The 15,839-nt window shown below is 41.9% G+C and overlaps 1 pseudogene; it reads right to left on the reverse strand.

The window, feature by feature from the left end:
- Positions 1–5,784: 5,784 nt before the first annotated feature.
- On the reverse strand, positions 5,785–14,122 carry LOC133751776 (AP-3 complex subunit sigma-1-like; annotated as a pseudogene).
- Positions 14,123–15,839: the final 1,717 nt, after the last annotated feature.

Genomic DNA, 15,839 nt, shown 5'->3' on the forward strand with positions numbered 1-15,839 from the left:
GACTGCTGGTCCACCCTGCAGATTTTGGACTTCCCAGCCTAAATAATCGTGTGTGGGGGGGGTGGGGGGCAAAAAAATCAGTCTCTTTCTATGTACACACATCCTATTAGTTCTCTTTACTCAGAGGATCCTAATATAATATCCAAATTCTTTCAATGGCAGAGAATTGAAGGAAATTTATTTTATTTTATTTCAAACTTGGCTTGGAAAAACAAAAATCAATTCTGAACCATATGGTGCCATAGCAAAGTACTATACAGTGCCTTAGAGGGACATACATAGCTTACCTCTTTTCCTCTACTAGATAATTATTTAATGATATGAGATTGGTAACCTGAAACATTATATTTTCATAGGTTTCTAATCTTTGGGATTCAACAAAACAGTTATGCCTACCATTCCCAACCCAGCAACCCCATGTACCCTACCAAGAACTTCAAATTAAAGGATTATCTAATGTTCTTCTAACATTACATGTTAATAACATAAACTGTTATTTAAAAATTTTCTTATGCATTAGTTTCCAAAGCTGATTTAAAAAGGATAATGGTATAGAAATATTTTTGTCCTGTAAACATTTAAAAATCTTTTGCAGTTACTGTTTTTAATATTCTCTGATTCAGGCATGCTTCATAAAGCAAATGAATTCAAAATAATACTTGTTAGTTTAAATAAGGACCAACTGAGCTTTGTTCTACATTTTTTAAAATTATTTATTTGACAGGAAGAGTTATAGACAGAGAGAGAGACAGAGAGAAAGGTCTTGCTTCTGTTAGTCAATTCCCCAAATGGCCGCCATGGCCGGTGCTGCGCCGATCTGAAGCCAGGATCCAGGTGCTTCCTCCTGGTCTCCCACGCGGGTGCAGGGGCCCAAGCACTTGGGCCATTCTCCACTGCCTTCCCAGACCACAGCAGAGAGCAGGATTGGAAGAGGAGCAACAGGGACTAGAACCTGGTGCCCATATGGGATGCTGGCACTGGAGGCAGAGGATTAACCAAGTGAGCCACAGCACCAGCCCCTATATTGTTTGAATAAATATGGGACTATATATAACCTTAGGTTTCTTGTTGGTTAATAATTACCAACAGTAAGTTTGGTCATTTTGTGATAGTCAATTTTAAAAGGAAATTTATGATTTTTGATATTACTATCTCTCTTGAGACATCAGAAGATAGACTCACATAAAAGACATAATAAAAATCTCATACATAGAATTTTAGAGCTCAATTTTAGATCTTAGGATGAAGAATAAACTAAAAATCAGATATAATTGCTTAAAAACCAATTAGTAGTGTGCTCAGATATTTTATATTGTGAATATAGAACTTGGAAATATTTAGGAGGATTTTTTTTTCCATTTCTCATTTGGGTGACTGTCAAGGGAAATGCAATGTTAATGAAGAATCCTTGATAAGGTTAATTTTTAAGGGCCAATTTTTATGCCTTATGATTGAATATTTGCCAAATTGTTCTTTGATGTATAGGAATTAAGATAACTCCTTTTGATAATTAATTTATTTTTTACTATTAATTTTTTCTTCTTATAATCTCTTATATTATTTTACAAAAAATATCTCCCAAAAACAAAGGAGAGGAAATTATAACCATCTATTATTTGATCTCACCTCTTATGCCAATTCCATCTTTAAGCTGATTTTCTTTTATGATTTTATCCATACATTTTGATACAATAAAAAAGCAGTAGACAGGGATGAGGCTGTACATCTGTCTGTTGGAAAAATTGATTGAAATAGCCAGAGTTAATTAGGCTCAAAAAGTAAAAAAATTGTGGGGTTTACGTATAGATATAATAGTTACTCCAAATTATTTGAAGACTTTTAATTTGGAACATTGTTTCTCTCTCTGGAGGATAGAACTAGGACTGACAACTGGTGATAGAGTGACAAATTCAGCTCTAAGGGGCATGCGTTGTAACACTGTGGGTTGAGCTGTCACTTGGGATGCCTGCACTCCATATCACAGAGCTTGTTGGGGGTTGGAGTCCCAGCTGCTCTGCTTGTGATCCAGCTTCCTGCTGATGCATCCTGGGAGGCAGCAGGTTATGGCTGAAGTGTTTGGGTCTTTGCCACCATGTAGGGACCTGGATGGAGTTCTGGACTCCTGGCTTCTGCTTGGCACATCCTTGGCTGTTGTGGCCTTTTGTGGAGTGAACCAGTGGATGGAAGATTTCTCTCTCTCTCTCTCTCTCTTTCTGTCTCTCTCTCCAAGTAGATGTAAATAAAGGAGTAAACACTGCGTAAGTTCGGTTTAATTATAAGAGAAGAGTCTAATAATTGGAGTTCACGGAGACTGGAAGGTTCCAGCATTCCCTATCTGAGTACCTGGGTTCAGGTCCTGGCTCTGCTCCCAATTCCAGCTTCCTGCTAATGTACATCCTGGGAGACAGCAAGTGATGGCTCAAGTGGTTGGGTCCCTGTCACTTACGTGAGAGATGTGGATTGAGTTCTGGGCTCCTACTTTTGGCCTGCCTATCCCTGGCTGTTGTGGGCATTTGGAGAGTGAATCAGTGGATGGTAGTGCTCTCCCTGTCTGTCTGCCTCTGTGTCTCAAAGAAATAAAATGAATAAATACAAATTTTAAAAGTATATAGCTATCACCGTTTTTCGTAAAGTCCAGTGAGACTGGGATAAAGGTAGAGGGGAGGACACAGCACCAGGTGGAAGCAGCTTTGCAAGCAGATCTGCAGGAGCGAAGTGGTGGCTGCTCCAGATTTTGTTGGCACTGTCTTGGCGTTTCTGAGCCAGGACAGACAGTGGGGAGGGGCAGAGCATCTTGCTGCCTTCTTTTCAGCCATCGGGTTTGCTGTGATCCAGTGCCAGCTCATTCATGGCTTAAACACTGATAACAGTGTTCCTCAACCCAGTTCAAGGGCTCTGCTAACACTGACCACTAATCCTAGGGTTTGCCAATGAATTGCCAGTTCCAGTCTTCACTATTGCAACTTTGCAGCCTTCTGAGGGGAGGAGGTCTTTCTGTAGCATCTATGTTATTCAGGGTAGGCTAGACTATGCTGCCTTAATAAACATCCAAAACACAGTGTCTTAATCCAGTGGAGATTTGCCTTGTCTATATGACAAAATAAAAGAAATCTTGGCAGTCACCCCCAGGTCCTTCCTTGGGTCTCCGTGTCCCTAACCTGCCTGTGTTAGCTTCTCCATTGTTCAGAGCCTTCTGATGTTTGCTTTATATCCAGGGTTTCTTGTACTTGGCTAGAGGAATAGGGAAAAGTGTATACCTGCTCCAGCTTCCTGGAAATTGAAACCTTTTTTTTTGTGTGTGTGTGGGGGGTGATATGTAGATTAGTTGCATCTCTGTTCCTATGTAACTTGTATTTTACTTGTTTTTATCTTTGCCAGAGTTTCATGCCAAATTCTCCTTAGAGGGTTTCCTTTTTCATGTTAGTACCATTTTGCCTGGGGCTGCCCATGGCAGCCTGTCCCTGTCTAGTTCATCAGATTTGACTGCTGTGTGTACAAGCCATGATCTGCTCATTATCCACTTTCCTGTGGATGGAGATTTGTGATGTTTCTATTTTTTTTGCTGCTATGGACTGGTATGAACTTTTTTTTTCTTTTTTTAAGCAACTTATTTGTTTGAAAGAGAGAGATCTTTTATCCACTGGTTCACTCCCCAAATACCCACAACAGCTGGAGCTGGGCCAGCCCAAGGCCAGGAGCCTGGAACTCCATCCACGTCTCCCACATGGGTGGCAAGGGACTAAGTACTTGAGCCATCATTTGCTGCTTTCCCAGGTATATTAGCAGGGAACTGATAGGTAAGTGGAGCAGCTGAGACTCGAACCAGAGCCCTAATATGGGATGCCAGGGTCACAAACTGCGACTTAACCTGTTATACCACAACACTGGCCCCTGCATACTTTTTTGGGGGGGCGGTAAAATAGTTGAGGCTTTCTTTATGGCCTAGTTCATGATAGGTGTTCATGCATAGTCATACATATTTGAGAATGATATGTACTATTTTGGTTGTTGGATGCAGAATTCAATATATATCTGTTAGGTTAAGCTTTCTGATTGTGTTGTTCCGATCTGTGTATCTCTGCTTTTTTTTTTTTCCATTTTGAGTTGTCAATAATGGAGACAGGTATGTTGAAGTCTCTTACTATGGTAGTAGATTTATTATGCTCTCCCTGCACATTCAATAAAATTGACTTCATATACACTAAAGTGATTATTGGTTAATCACATACTTAAAATGACTTCATGTTCATAAAGAAGTGAATTAGGTTGTGAATTGATTTATCTGTCCTTAATGCTGTGTACAATGTCCCTCATATGTTGTACCTGAACCTTTATTTCTTTTCCCTTTTTAAAAAAAGATTTATTTATTCATCTGAAATCAGAGCGACAGAGAGGGAGAGGAAGTGCAGAGAGAGAGAGAGAGAGAGAGATATCTTTCATCTGCTGGTTCACTTCCCAAATGGGTTCAACAGCCAAAGCTAGGCCAGGCTAAAACCAGGAACCAGAACGCCATCTGGGTCTCTCACATGGGTGGCAGGGGTGTAAGTAATTGAGTCAGCATCTGTTGTTTTCCCAAGTGCATTAGCAGGTAGCAAGATTGGAAACAGAGCAGCTGGGACTCAAACCAGTTCTCTGATATGGGATGCTGGTGTAGTTAGTGAAGCTTAACCTACTGTATCACAATGCTGACCCCTAGCCTTTGTCTTCTATATTAGTATAGCTACAACTTCTTTTTTTATTTGCCAGGTATCTTATGTTATATCCTTTTATTTTATTTATTTATTTATTTTTTTAAAGATTTATTCATTATTTGAAAGGCAGAGTTACAGAGAGGCGGAGGCAGAGAGAGAGAGAAAGAAAGAAAGAGAGGTCTTCCATCTGCTGGTTCACTCCCCAGATGGCCTCAACAGCCAGAGCTATGCCAATCAGAAGGCAGGAGCCAGGAGCTTCTTCTGGGTTTCCCACGCAGGTACAGGGGCCCAAGGACTTGGGCCATCTTCCACTGCTTTCTCAGGCCATAGCAAAGAGCTGAATTGGAAGTGGAGCAGCTGGGACTGGAACTGGTGCCCGTATGGGATGCCAGCACTGCAGGCAGTGGCTTTACCAGCTATGCCACTGTGGCGGCCCCATATGCTTTTATTTACCTTTGTGTGTTTTATATTTTAAGTAATAAAGTCTTTTATAAGCAGCATAGTTTACATTATCATAAAAATAAATTGTAATTTTATCTTTTGGTTTGGTTCATATTCATTTATGCTAATTATTAATATATTTGGGTATGTTTGTTTTATTTTTTAACAGATAAAATATACTTTCATTTACTTTGTTGAATCAGAGGGTATTAAAAAGTTATTGCTAGATAGCAAATAAACAGAAAGAGAAAAAGGTCATAACATTTTCAGTCAATACATACTTGATTCTTTAAATAACAATGGTGACAAAGAGCAGAAAGAACTTGTGGGCCACACAAACACAGATATCCGAGTGCTACATCATTAAAGAAACAGCCCCAGCACTGTGGGACACAGTGGGGTGGCCAATGCACAAGTCATGCCTTGGGGGAGGACCCAGGAATACAGGGCAGGAAAGAAAGAAAATCACAATGGAATTACGCAATTTCTTTAAAATCACCGAGCAAGAAAAGCAACTTGAACTTCCAAACTGATTTTACACTACTTCTATCCAGTTCCTTGACTCAAATCGAAGAGTGAAACTTAAGCTTCTCCTCCTCTATTTTTGGGTTTTCCCACTGGATTTTACCTGGGAGTGGCCTTTTAATTTTTTTTATTTAAAAGAGGGTATATTTTGGAACTTTTATACTGATGTCACCAATGTTAATGTTTCTTGGGATCTCAGGAAGATTCATACTCTTTACAGCTGATACAACACGGGCTGGGCTTCTGCTGAGCCAGCCTCGGATCTCTGTGCATCAATTGTGTAACGATCTCATTTATGTTGGTCTCTCACACCATTCCCCCCATCACCATTTCTTCAAGAATATTGAGAACCTTGTCTACATGGAAAATCAAATCTGGCTCATAGAAGTTTTCAAAACACTGGTCTAATGCTTTCACAAACACTTGAATTAGATCTAAAATGTCAAGTTCACTTTCTAAAGAATCCACAGAGAAGACAAAATGTGACGTTGCATAATGTCTGTAAGTCAGCTTGTTGTCAGGTCCTCTAATAATCTTCCTTCTAGGAAATTACATGGTCATCTCTCTTAGATACCAAATGGAACATCTCCCTGATGACTTGCTGTTTGTCTTTTCACTGTAGCACTGGTAGATCTTGGAGAGCCGCGCTGCTCGTGGATGTTGAAGATGAGGATCACCTGTGCTGGGCTGGGACGACCCTGTGGGTGCTGGGGGCCCCAGGGCAGGGACGGTCATGTGAGCCTGGCCTCAGGATCTCACTGGTGGTCCTTCCCCACCTGCCCCCTGCCACACGCGCCTTGGGTACTTTATTATTTGTTTTTTTTTTCCCTGTCTATATATTTTTAAAGATTTATTTATTTGAAAGGCAGAGTTACAGATAGGCAGAGGTAGAGAGAGAGAGAGGTCTTCCATTTACTGGTTCACTCCCCAAATGGCTGCAATGCCTGGAGCTGGGCTGATCTGAAGCCAGGAGCAAGGAGCCAGGAGCTTCTTCCAGGTCTCCCACATGGGTGCAGGGGCCTAAGCACTTGAGCCATCTTCTGCTGCTTTCCCAGGCACATTAGTAGGAGCTGGATCAGAAGTGGAGCAGCCGGGAGTTGAACTGGCAATCATATGGGATGTGGGCACTGCAGGCGGTGGCTTTGCGGGCTACGCCACAGCCTGGCATGTCTATATCTTTTGACTCACTTCCTTCCTTTGCCCTTACACTAATGGTATGTCTGTTCAACATTCTAATCCAGGAATTGTTCATTAATCCACAATGAAATAAGTACCATATATACCAGAATGTATATGAAAGTATTGCTCCCTTTCTTGATAAAATAGTGTTGTGAAAATTTTGAGTCAACTGGATTAATCAGTGTGCTCAGTGAGGTAGTTAATATGCACTCTGGGGCAATAACCTTCTCTTGCAAAGAACTGTTGCAAAGTTCTCTGTCTGGTTTGCTGGGCTCTACTGTTTAAAATGTTCTCAATTCCTTATGAGAAACCAACCTTCCATGCACTGATCCTATCTAAACCTGTCTTTAGGGGTTATTACAAGAGGAGAGTCTTGCTTACGACTGTCTCTGTCTCTTTTTCTCTGTCTGCAAGAGAGCAACCAAGTCTACCAAAGTATTTGGTCTCTTTGATTTGTATTTTTTTGGTAAAGATTTATTTTATTTATTTGAAAGGTAGAATGAGAGAGAGAGAGAGAGAGAGAGAGAGGTCTTCATCTGCTGGTTCACTCTCCAAATGACCACAAGCCAGGAGCTAGGAGCCAGGAGTTTTACCCAGGTCCTCCATGTGGGTAGCAAGGGCCACTGCTTTTCCCAGGCTATTAGCAGGGAGCCGAATTGTAAGTAGAGCAGCCGGGAAAGAACCAGCACTCATACCCACTATGCCACAATGCTGATCCCGGTTTAGTCCTTTTTTAAAGAATTTTATCCTGCCGGCGCCGTGGCTCACTAGGCTAATCCTCCACCTTGTGGCGCCAGCACACCGGGTTCTAGTCCCGGTCGGGGCACCGATCCTGTCCCGGTTGCCCCTCTTCCAGGCCAGCTCTCTGCTGTGGCCAGGAAGTGCAGTGGAGGATGGCCCAAGTGCTTGGGCCCTGCACCCCATGGGAGACCAGAAGAAGCACCTGGCTCCTGCCTTCAGATCAGCGTGGTGCGGCGGCCATTGGAGGGTGAACCAACAGCAAAAGGAAGACCTTTCTCTCTGTTGGGCCCTGCACCCCATGGGAGACCAGAAGAAGCACCTGGCTTCTGCCTTCAGATTAGCGTGGTGCGCCGGCCGCGACGGCCATTGGAGGGTGAACCAACAGCAAAAGGAAGACCTTTCTCTCTGTCTCTCTCTCTGACTGTCCACTCTGCCATGTTTCAACATGGGCCTTTGCATGGCAAATCTTATTAGACCTTAAAGGCTGTGACTATCCAACCCTTGGATTTTACTGAAACTTGGGTCTAAATTGTAAGTTATTTTCCTCCAATACTTTGGAAATTCTGCTTCCACAGTGCACAGTGTTCTCTTGTCAGCTTTTTTTTTTTTTTTTTTTTTAACCTGAATGGATAGCAGTTTTCTGGCATCATTTATTCATTTGTTAAATGAGGAAGTTGTTCTTTCCTGCTAAATTGAAATGTTAATGTTTAAAATATTTTTTTTTTTTTAAATTTGAGAAGCAGAAAGACAGATACATCTCCCATCTGCTGATTCACTACCCAAATGCCCTATGATGGCCAGGGCTGGGCCAGGGTTAAAGCCTGGAGCCTGGCACTGTATTCAGGTCAATACCACTGCCTCCCAGACTCTGCACTAATAGGAGTCCAGAGGCAGAGCTGGCAATGAAACCAGGGACTGTAGTGTGGGAAGCATTTTTTTTTTTTTTAAGATTTATTCATTCATTTGAAAGGCAGAAATACAGAGAGAGAGAGAGAGAGAGAGAGAGAGAGAGAATATCTTCCATCTGCTGGTTTACTCTCCAAATGGCTGCAACAGCCAGAGGAGGGCCAGGCTGAAGCCAGGAGTCAGGAGCTTCATCTGGGTCTCTCACATGGGTGCAGGGGCCCAAGCACCTGGGCCATACAATGAGCAGGGAGCTGGATCAGAAGTGGAGCAGCCAGGACTTGAACCAGTGCCCATATGGGATGCTGCTGCTACAGGCAGAGCCTTAACTTTCTGTGTCACAGCTCAGGCCCCAAGGTTGCATGGTTGTTAACCACTGGGGTAAATGCCTACCCCAACTTTGTTTTTGAGTAATTTGATTGATGTTTGCTTGATATGCATTTTCTCCTCTTCCTCCTCCTCTGCCTTTTTTTTTTTTGCTGCTTTTAGAATTTTCTCTTTGTCTTTTAAACCAAATTTATTCCTCAATTTTAGTATAATGTGTGGATTTTTTTCTTTATTTCTCCTCTTTGGTACTCTATAGGATATTCAGTTCAGGGCCTTCCATCTCTTTAAAAATTTGGGACACTTGTCTACATTATTTCTTCCTCTTTTAAAAAAATTTCCTCTTTCTGTGATTCTTATCATTTGGATTTTTAACACTTTGGTTCTCATTTTTACAACCACTGAGTTTTAGTTCTCACTTCCTTGCCTTTTCTAATTTCTTCCTTAGTGATGTTCTTTATAAATATCTCTCATTTTAGAGCTTTTTATTTTAACTATTAGAATTTTAAAATATCTTCATTACTCTTTTTAATCTATTTTTTGTCTTATAGTGATACAGTTAAGCTGATATAGAATTATTGGTGTCAATATTTTTTCTTCTGATAGAACTGGAACCCAGATATTCATTTTTCTCTGACATCTTCTCTGGTTGGGTCTGTGGCTCGTCGTTTTTGTTTTCTGGTTTTTAGATTTTATTTATTTCTTTGAGAGAGAGACACACAGAGAGATCTTCCATCTGGTTTACTCCCCAGATGGCTGCAATGGCCAGAGTTGAGCTGATCTGAAGCCAGGAGCCAGGAGCTTCTTCAGGGTCTCCCACATGGGTGTAGGGGCCCAAGGACTTGGGCCATCTTCTACTGCTATCCCAGGCCATAAGCAGAGAGCTGGATTGGAAGTAGAGCAGCCAGGTCTCCAACCGGCGCCCATATGGGATGCTGGCACTGCAGGCTGCAGCTTTACCTGCTATGCCACAGTGCCGGCCCCTTCCACAACCTTGACTTTATCCCAGGGATTTCTCATAGCTTTCTTGGTGTCTGGATGATCTTGGGGTGAGAACCAATACCAGCCTGCTCACTTTCCTTGTGGGACCTAGAGGTGGATCCAACCACACTCTACTATAATATTTAGGCACTTACATTTTTTTTTCCAGTACAAAGCAACATATAGTTTTGTCTGATGATTTTACTTTTACAAAAGGTGCTCCTAAGATTAATAAAAATGTGAAATATAAAACGTTACACTCAAGCTTTTTGTCTGTGTTCCATTTTCACTCTTCAGCCACAGACCACATTTTTGCACTATGTTTTTTTAGTTCACATTATTTTGAGTCTTCTTTTCATTTGTTCAGTTTTTAATGGTTCTCCAATGCTTATTTTTAATATATTGCATAATTTTCTCAAAAAATTATATGCCCAAACTAACTAAATACTTCTTATTATAGAATGTTTAGATTATTTTTTACTTCTCATTACTAGAGATGGCTATAATGTCTTTATAAATATACCATTAAAAGACTTATTGGTTTAGATTTATTCCTAAGAATGAGATTACAAGGTCTTTGCTTGTAAACCCTTTATGGCTCTTGATAAGTGTTGCCAAATTGCCCCTCAAAGAATGATGCTCTTCTTTCAATGGTTTTCAATACACTTTATATACTTAATTGCATATGCACAAACTTGTATATCACTTAAGACAAATTCTCTTCTGTATTTTTGCACTAGTCTGATTACATTTTTTAAGGATACATTAAATTAAAATGGTGATAGACCATCTCCCATTTTTTTTCCAAAATTACTATTCCTTCCAAATAGCCCTGTAAAATCCTCTTAATTCTAATTCCAATTTAAGTAATTAGGAATACAAATATAAATTAAGACAATGGGTGGCATTTACTCTCTGAGACTCTAACCATCCAGACAGCATGTGTTAATCACATATTTTGAGGTCATAGGTATCCAGGAAAGGTACAAAACACTTTGGAAATCAGCATTACTTCCGTAAGTTGTCTGAAAATCTGGCTCTTCCCCTCTCTTTGGAATGATCCAAGTCTCAGGATTTGTGCTATGCAAACAAGGGATGGGACTGAAAAAAAGACTTCTTGCAGCTAATAGCTGGTACTCAAAGTAGGTTTAATCTGACCTAGGTAAATGAAAATGGCAGTATTTTTTGATATTGAGGGACACACAGCATTTTATATTTTCCATTATCTTTAAGCAAAGACTCTGAAGGTGTTTCATTTTTATAGTGCAATACAATTTAAAAGTTCCTTGAGATAATTAGGATTGACGTGTGCCAATCACAGTTTCAGGTACTATATGTTTAGTCTATGTGTTAATTTTTGCTGCATAGCAAACAGTCTTAGAAGTCTGGGGGTTTATAGTAGTAAATACTCCTCTTCTGCATGTGGGTTGCCTGTGGCTCAGCTGCTCCCTGGGATTCTCTGGCAATGGCTCCAGGTTGTGGGTGGGGTTTCCATCTGCTTCACCAGTGTCAGCAGCTACCTGGGACAAACCACCCACATGAGACACCTGGATGGCGTTCCCCAGTCCTGACCATTGTGGCCCTATGGGGAGTGAGGCAGAGGATGGAAATTTCTTTCTCTGTCTCTCCTCTCTCTGTTGGTCTGCCCATTTCAAGGAACTTGTAAATTATGTTGCACTATAAAAATGAAACACCTTCAGAGTCTTTTTTTTTTTTTTAAGACTTGTTTATTGGGGCGGGTGCTGTGGCTCAGCGGGTTAACACCCTGGCCTGAGGCGCCAGCATCCCATATGGGTGCCAGTTCAAGACCTGGTTGCTCCACTTCTGATCCAGCTCTCTGCTGTGGCCTGGGAAAGCAGCGGAAGATGGCCCAAGTCCTTGGGTCCCTGTACCTGTGTGGGAGACCCGGAGGAGGCTTCTGGCTCCTGACTTCGGATTGGTGCAGCTCTGGCCATTGCCGCCAATTGGGGAGTGAACCATCGGATAGAAGACCTCTCTCTCTCTCTGCCTCTCCTTTCTCTGTGTAACTCTGACTTGCAAATAAATAAATAAATCTTAGAAAAAAGACTTGTTTATTTATTTGAGAGGTAGAGTTACAGAGATGGAGAGACAGGAATGTCTTCCATCTGCTGATTCACTTCCCAGTGGCCCCAATGGCTGGAAGTGGGCCAGACAGAAGCCAGGAGCCAGATCTTCTGGGTCTCCCGCGTGGGCATAGGTCCTAAGTACTTGGGCCATTTTCTGCTGCTTTCCCAGGCAACATTAGCAGAGAGCTGGATTGGAAATGGAGCAGCCACAACTTGAACTGGTGACCACATGGATTGCCAGCGCAGCAGGTGGTAGCTTAACCTCTATGCCATGGAACTGTCCCCCAAATAAATCTTTTTTAAAAACAGAACCCTTAAATGGTTTATGAATTAGAAGTGTGACGATTTGCGATTATCTGGCTGTGCCACTAGGAATAACCATGAGATTCTCTACTTCTCAGTGAGCTATTCCTTTGCTTGTCTTCATACATATTCCTAGATGCATCTAGGTGCATCAAGACCTAACCTGATTGGGGGGTTGTGTTGGGTTCCTAGGACAATTATTTTGGAAGACTTTCAGCCGGCTCAGTGACAGTCTGTTGCTTTTGAGCACCTACAATAACATCTTTGGGAGATGATCTCATTTTGGGGTGCCATTTTATAATTTAAAATTCAATATGAAACCTACAGAATGTACAACACCAAGTGAACCATAATGTAAACTATCAACTTTAGGTGATAATGTGTCAGTGTTGCCCCATCGACTTTAATAAATGTAGGCACCTGTGCAGGATGTCGGTGGAGGGTGGGGCTGGGTGTCTAGGGAGTGGGAAAGGGAGTATGTGGGAACTTGACACTTTCTCCTCAGTTCTGCTATGAATCTAAAACTGCTTTAAAAAATAAATTCCATTAAAAATTAAATATAATCATGCAATGTTGTCAGTTATGCTTAGCTTTATAGGTTTAGGCTGCTATTTATAACCTGTATCACAAGCTCCATCTCCACTGGTAGAATCAGGTTAGCTGGTTAACAGCTGGATTATAACCATTGGAGTTTCCTTAGCATTTTATATTTGACTAACTAGTTTTATTAGTTTCTTCAATTGAATGGTATGTTTCTGGAAATTAAATGACTTCAATGTACAGTCAGTAAAAAGTTTCCCACCAGTTGGGGCCTTCATAGTATCCTGGGTGCCACAGATCTGATAACCTCCCCTAGGTGATGACAATTTTCCCTGGGACAAGAAGGCAGAAAGACCGTATTTAGGATGTGGAACCCTGGAAGCAGGTGACCCTCCTCGGGGCCTTAACTTCACCCCTGGGAACGCACCGTCCTCCACTTCACAACTTCCAGGGAGGCCTCTACTGTTTCGAATCAAGAGAAAAAAATCAGGATGAAGACCGAAAGGTCGCTCCTAGAAGGCACTGTGCTGGTTTTGTCGTTTTCCATGTCACTTGCTGCATGTACTGTGTTTATTGTCCTTGCCTGTTTGCATTCCTGCCGCTATAACAATTGCTTGGGATGATAGCTGTCTCTCCAGGCCACTGCAAACTCCTATCAGCCCAGAGGAAAGGAATAATTCGGCCGTCACTTGTGGGGATCAGTCTGCAGGTGAGTCTGGTTGACATGCAGTCATCTGGCGGAGCCTGCTCACTCCTAATTCCATTTCTGCATGTCGAATTCTGGGCCACGGTCACTCCGCCCAGGCGTTGCTCTCCCAGGAGGCCCTGCTGAAGCGGCCTGCCAGCGTCAGTCTCAGCCTCACTACACTAGCCGTGTTGGGTGCTTTGGGAAATAATAAACAAGCCCATGTGAGAATGGCTGATTTCCAGGGGTTTAGATGCATTCTTGTGAGTAACCTATGTGAGGAGCAGTTTTCCAAAGCCATCAGCTCAAACTCCAGGAGTGATGGAGAAAGAGAGTGTGCATGGAGAAGTCCCACGAGGAGGCCAGGTCTGAGCAGTGCCCTGAGAAGGGGTAGAATTTGAATGGAGGGAGCTACGTGAAGCACCCCCGAGGACCCATTCTTTTTGGAGCTGCGGACTTTCAAGCAAATGCTATTTTCCAATGTGGTCTTACACTTCTTTGGTAACCAAACTGTCCAGTAGCTTAACTGAAGCTCCTAGATCCACACGCGCTATTTACAGCCTAAGAAGATGACCCACACTTACCAACGCCCTTGGATTCAGGATGTGTGGGGGTGCCCAGGAAGCTCTGTCTTTGAAAGCTTGGCAGTGCTGGACAGATGTTTGGCAGCCACATGTGTGGACTGTGATCCATGTACTCAGGTCCAAGGCTCTGTGTCCCATGTGCTGGAGCTTGCTTAGGGACTTCTGGTTTCAGCACTGTTAAATGAGGCTGATCAGCTCTTGGAAGGACCTGTACCCAGTGGAGCTAAGCCTCCCGCTTCTCCCTTGCTAAAGTTTTCCCTTGCAGTGGAAGTAGGGCTATAAGTGAGACTAGGAGGAGCATTAGACCTTCCTTTTGTCGGCTCATCCTTGTAAGTCCATGTTGTCTGTGATTTCCCGTATGTTAGAGGGCAAACAGTTCACTCTCAGTTTTAGAAGCTTTGAATGACTTCTGGTCCCTTTTGGAGGGCTTTGTGCTTGGGTCTCAGACCTGAGTTTCAACCCGAAAGTGGCCATTAGGTGAAAACCATGAGAAATCTCTTTGAGTCTTGGTTTCCTTCTTTGTAAATAGTGGTGTATTTTATCTGTTTGGTGATGTTGTTGGGAAATTAAATAAAATCTTCACATTAAGCTCCTGGCACAGAGCAATAGAAATGCTAGTTGTATTCTGGTACCATTTAAGGATGTCAGTTGTGATACCTGATGCTAAAGCCTTAAAAATTCAATTTACATTGAATGAAAGACGGAAGATACACATATACAATTCAAAAAGAGAAACCCTGTGAGGAGTAGGGATTTGGCCTGGTGTTAAGATGCCAGTTGGGTTGTCTGCATTCCATATGGGAATACCTGGGTTCAGTTCAGAGGTTCCTGATTCCAGCTTTCTGCTAGTGCATACTCTGGGAAGCCGTGGTGTTGGCCCAAGCTGAGTCCCTGTCACTCACCTGAGAGACCTGGATTGAGTTCCTGGCTCCCAGCTTTGGCCCCACTTGGAGCCACTGTGGATATTTGGGGAGGGTATTGGCAGATGGGGACTGTTGTTCTCTGTCACTCCTTTTAACTCTCTGCTTCTCAAATAAATAAATAAATAAAAATTTAAACAGAGAACATTATGAGAAAAAAATTTAGATTTAAGATGAGGAATCCTGAAGGTAAAATTATAGTCTTATTTCCTAAATGAAGTTTTCAGTGACTATTTTATTCACTTTATGTGGAAAAAATATGTCATATAGAAGAGAAAGCCCTGGTATAAAGGCATCTGATGAAATGCAGCTAATTAAACACATAATTTGGTACAGACTGTGTACCCAACATATTTTGGCACATAAAATATTTACTCTGATAGACTGAAGCTGTTACTGTGAACCGGGTCTGAGTTGTTATTGAGACTGAGTGTTTTTAATCTAGCAAACGATAATGACTTCATCACTTCTGACTTTGTGTGTCTGGTTCCAGCCTGGAATGAGATTTTATTGCTGCGCTTTCAGCTTTTGGTAAGAGTGCTTGATAGACTATCGCTGCGAAGATCCTGTTTTCAGAAAAGAACATTTAAAAGTTGCTAATTTATACTTACGTTTAAAACTCTAAATCCTGGCAAACCCTAAGCAAGTCTCCTAATTATGAATTTGTCTCATATTTTCAGTTTTATATGGAAGCCGTGAACTTGAACCACACAAAAAGTAGATCAGCTCAAAGCTTCTTTTAAAAATGGCCTAATGTCTTGGTATCTGCCTCTCCCTGCTTCTTGATGTTTTCTATTAGAAAAAAGGTACAGTTTTAGCCATGTTTTAAGCTGACATATTTCGAAGGAAAAATAAAAACCTATGTTTTAAAAGGGCTTATTTTGGGGCTTATTTCAGCAGTTACAAGTTTACACTGTGTGTTTAAGTAGTTTTTT

Source organism: Lepus europaeus, chromosome 2, assembly GCF_033115175.1.
Source record: "Lepus europaeus isolate LE1 chromosome 2, mLepTim1.pri, whole genome shotgun sequence".
Taxonomy (NCBI): domain Eukaryota; kingdom Metazoa; phylum Chordata; class Mammalia; order Lagomorpha; family Leporidae; genus Lepus; species Lepus europaeus.